Here is a 5,000-nt window from a genome sequence, read left to right as displayed (position 1 = left end):
TACGCTGCACCTTAACCTAAGTTACGCTGCACCTTAACCTAACTTACACTGCACCTTAACCTAACTTACACTGCACCTTAACCTAAGTTACACTGCACCTTAACCTAAGTTACACTGCACCTTAACCTAAGTTACACTGCACCTTAACCTAAGTTACACTGCACCTTAACCTAAGTTACACTGCACCTTAACCTAAGTTACACTGCACCTTAACCTAAGTTACACTGCACCTTAACCTAACTTACACTGCACCTTAACCTAAGTTACACTGCACCTTAACCTAAGTTACACTGCACCTTAACCTAAGTTACACTGCACCTTAACCTAAGTTACACTGCACCTTAACCTAAGTTACACTGCACCTTAACCTAAGTTACACTGCACTGTATCCTACACTGCATCTATGTAGTTACACTGCACCTTAACCTAAGTTACACTGCACCTTAACCTAAGTTACACTGCACCTTAACCTAAGTTACACTGCACCTTAACCTAAGTTACACTGCACCTTAACCTAAGTTACACTGCACCTTAACCTAAGTTACACTGCACCTTAACCTAAGTTACACTGCACCTTAACCTAAGTTACACTGCACCTTAACCTAAGTTACACTGCACCTTAACCTAAGTTACACTGCACCTTAACCTAAGTTACACTGCACCTTAACCTAAGTTACACTGCACCTTAACCTAAGTTACACTGCACCTTAACCTAAGTTACACTGCACCTTAACCTAAGTTACACTGCACCTTAACCTAAGTTACACTGCACCTTAACCTAAGTTACACTGCACCTTAACCTAAGTTACACTGCACCTTAACCTAAGTTACACTGCACCTTAACCTAAGTTACACTGCACCTTAACCTAAGTTACACTGCACCTTAACCTAAGTTACACTGCACCTTAACCTAAGTTACACTGCACCTTAACCTAAGTTACACTGCACCTTAACCTAAGTTACACTGCACCTTAACCTAAGTTACACTGCACCTTAACCTAAGTTACACTGCACCTTAACCTAAGTTACACTGCACCTTAACCTAAGTTACACTGCACCTTAACCTAAGTTACACTGCACCTTAACCTAAGTTACACTGCACCTTAACCTAAGTTACACTGCACCTTAACCTAAGTTACACTGCACCTTAACCTAAGTTACACTGCACCTTAACCTAACTTACACTGCACCTTAACCTAACTTACACTGCACCTTAACCTAACTTACACTGCACCTTAACCTAACTTACACTGCACCTTAACCTAACTTACACTGCACCTTAACCTAACTTACACTGCACCTTAACCTAACTTACACTGCACCTTAACCTAACTTACACTGCACCTTAACCTAACTTACACTGCACCTTAACCTAACTTACACTGCACCTTAACCTAACTTACACTGCACCTTAACCTAACTTACACTGCACCTTAACCTAACTTACACTGCACCTTAACCTAACTTACACTGCACCTTAACCTAACTTACACTGCACCTTAACCTAACTTACACTGCACCTTAACTGTCACATGTAACGTCACAGGAATGTAGCTTTGCCTAACAGCAACCCTCTGAACATAGTTCACTGCTTGGATCCTCTGGTGTCATGTGTATTTCTCGATGCCATGGTGCGTACCCTCACGTAAATGTCTTTCGAGTGTTGCGTACTTTCTACACAGTCCCGCTAACCACTGGAAGGGTGTAACGCTACAGAACGACTATCGCCCTCCCCTCCTGCCCTTCCAAGCTGGTCGGTCAGGCGTTTGTTTGTGAAATGAGCCTTGCAGCTGTTCAGTTGCATTCGGTTGTCGATGCAGTCAGTGTACGTTGTGGTACGGCCTGTGTGGACTGTCCGCTGATGTACGCGTAACCCACACTGATCATCCGTCGTTACGTACTGAGTGACATAATGTGGCACATGCTTGACCGTACACCGGCTGCGCCCTACAATGGCGAATCATAAGGGCCATATGTTGTGCACGATGCTACTTGTCTCGTCTCCCCATTACAGCGAGATTGCACTGTTTTACGCCGTACAGACATGTGGTAGGTACGGACGAAAGTATTGCATGTTGGCCCCCCTCCCTCTGCCGGGAATCAGCGTGAGCCGTCTGTTGATGTAGCGACGAGGGTTTTCCTATTTAATCGTATTGCCCCACACAACATGATACCACGGTGGACCGCGTTCCACATCTGCGACATGCTACAGAGGCCGGTTGACAGTCGACCGCGCAAGGGACATTGCACACGTGCGCGGACCATCTTCCACGTGTTCTCTCGTGTACATGCCGTAGTGTGTATGTGGGCTGATGTAGCGTGTCGTGACACATAACATGCAGGCATGCCAGAATCGTAGATTTCGCAAATGTAGATTGACGTATACGTTTGCTGCCAAAGATCCGCAAATGAACTGGAAATCAGTTGTTGAGCGGTTGTTCGCGCTGCAGGTGCATCGGTGATAGCGACGATCGGTACATCTGTGAACCGGTTGTTTCGGCGGTACCCGCCATGCCCCCGAACCTGAGTTGGCCATGTGGGTATGAAGCGATACGAGGCTGTGGCTTGGTGGGACAGTCCCCGGCCGGTGAGGGGGGGCCGCCCGGCGTGCTGGCCGCGCGCTGCGTGAGCGCACGCACTACAGCCGGCTGGTGGGGGGCGCCCAGTGGCAGGAGCGCCGGCCGACGGGCCCGGCTGGCGTCCCAGCTACGCGCCGGCGCACCCGGCGCGCGGCGCCAGGCGGCCAAAGTGGGTTCTGCCGAGCCCGGTGCGAAGCGCGGTGGACATCTGCAGTGTGCTGGTCCGATTGCGGACTGTGTGCGTTGAGGATGCGCCGCCGCCCGGCACTCGGCGTCGCGACGCCGTCTGCTGCTCGGTCGCCCCCGGCGGTTCTCGCAGGTGGTTTGTATCGCAGCTCTGCGGACGTGTTGGCGCGTGCGCTGTGCTGGGAGAGTTCGCTTCTGCACCCAAGTGGGGCTTTGCCCTTCTGTGGCGCTGGCGTTGGAGCTGCCGGTCACCGTAGGTGGCGCGTGTTGTTTCCCGCCGGCAATGCCACGACAGCACGCTCCCGGGCCTCTGTCGGCAGCGGCAAGCTCAGTTGGGAGCACGGGTGTTCGCACTGAAAGCGTCTACTCGCCTATCTCCGGGCGATTGCGCCTCTCTCGAACCCGACCAAGTACTTAGGACGGCGCTGCGCGCCGCCGGGACCTGAGAGGGTTTCGAGGTGTATCGTGCAGGGGAGCTCAGCCTCCTCCTGTTTGCAGAATAATTGAGCGGACGCTTGCGTGTTCGCGCGGGCCCTCGGGACACACTCCCGGGCGGCCGGCTGCTCAGCTCTCGTTGACGCAGCTCCCTGGTTGATCCTGCCAGTAGTCATATGCTTGTCTCAAAGATTAAGCCATGCATGTCTCAGTACAAGCCGCATTAAGGTGAAACCGCGAATGGCTCATTAAATCAGTTATGGTTCCTTAGATCGTACCCACGTTACTTGGATAACTGTGGTAATTCTAGAGCTAATACATGCAAACAGAGTCCCGACCAGAGATGGAAGGGACGCTTTTATTAGATCAAAACCAATCGGATTGGCTCGTCTGGTCCGTTTGCCTTGGTGACTCTGAATAACTTTGGGCTGATCGCACGGTCCTCGTACCGGCGACGCATCTTTCAAATGTCTGCCTTATCAACTGTCGATGGTAGGTTCTGCGCCTACCATGGTTGTAACGGGTAACGGGGAATCAGGGTTCGATTCCGGAGAGGGAGCCTGAGAAACGGCTACCACATCCAAGGAAGGCAGCAGGCGCGCAAATTACCCACTCCCGGCACGGGGAGGTAGTGACGAAAAATAACGATACGGGACTCATCCGAGGCCCCGTAATCGGAATGAGTACACTTTAAATCCTTTAACGAGTATCTATTGGAGGGCAAGTCTGGTGCCAGCAGCCGCGGTAATTCCAGCTCCAATAGCGTATATTAAAGTTGTTGCGGTTAAAAAGCTCGTAGTTGGATTTGTGTCCCACGCTGTTGGTTCACCGCCCGTCGGTGTTTAACTGGCATGTATCGTGGGACGTCCTGCCGGTGGGGCGAGCCGAAGGCGTGCTTGCGCGTCCCGAGGCGGACCCCGTTGAAATCCTACCAGGGTGCTCTTAGTTGAGTGTCTCGGTGGGCCGGCACGTTTACTTTGAACAAATTAGAGTGCTTAAAGCAGGCAAGCCCGCCTGAATACTGTGTGCATGGAATAATGGAATAGGACCTCGGTTCTATTTTGTTGGTTTTCGGAACCCGAGGTAATGATTAATAGGGACAGGCGGGGGCATTCGTATTGCGACGTTAGAGGTGAAATTCTTGGATCGTCGCAAGACGAACAGAAGCGAAAGCATTTGCCAAGTATGTTTTCATTAATCAAGAACGAAAGTTAGAGGTTCGAAGGCGATCAGATACCGCCCTAGTTCTAACCATAAACGATGCCAGCCAGCGATCCGCCGCAGTTCCTCCGATGACTCGGCGGGCAGCCTCCGGGAAACCAAAGCTTTTGGGTTCCGGGGGAAGTATGGTTGCAAAGCTGAAACTTAAAGGAATTGACGGAAGGGCACCACCAGGAGTGGAGCCTGCGGCTTAATTTGACTCAACACGGGAAACCTCACCAGGCCCGGACACCGGAAGGATTGACAGATTGATAGCTCTTTCTTGATTCGGTGGGTGGTGGTGCATGGCCGTTCTTAGTTGGTGGAGCGATTTGTCTGGTTAATTCCGATAACGAACGAGACTCTAGCCTGCTAACTAGTCGCGTGACATCCTTCGTGCTGTCAGCGATTACTTTTCTTCTTAGAGGGACAGGCGGCTTCTAGCCGCACGAGATTGAGCAATAACAGGTCTGTGATGCCCTTAGATGTTCTGGGCCGCACGCGCGCTACACTGAAGGAATCAGCGTGTCTTCCTAGGCCGAAAGGTCGGGGTAACCCGCTGAACCTCCTTCGTGCTAGGGATTGGGGCTTGCAATTGTT

At 51.3% G+C, this 5,000-nt stretch overlaps 1 non-coding gene across 1 annotated transcript in view; it reads left to right on the top strand.

Moving 5' to 3' along the window:
* The first annotated feature begins 3,349 nt into the window (after positions 1-3,349).
* LOC126332164 (small subunit ribosomal RNA) overlaps positions 3,350-5,000 on the top strand; it is a 1,893-nt gene continuing 242 nt past the window's right edge. Inside the window, exon 1 of the ribosomal RNA XR_007563576.1 lies at positions 3,350-5,000. This exon is cut by the window's right edge and continues 242 nt beyond it. This is a non-coding gene — a ribosomal RNA (small subunit ribosomal RNA).

The sequence above is a fragment of the Schistocerca gregaria genome, unplaced genomic scaffold, assembly GCF_023897955.1.
Source record: "Schistocerca gregaria isolate iqSchGreg1 unplaced genomic scaffold, iqSchGreg1.2 ptg001426l, whole genome shotgun sequence".
Lineage (NCBI taxonomy): Eukaryota > Metazoa > Arthropoda > Insecta > Orthoptera > Acrididae > Schistocerca > Schistocerca gregaria.
Note: the sequence above shows the minus strand (reverse complement) of the source record. Positions and strands in the feature narration are given on the sequence as shown.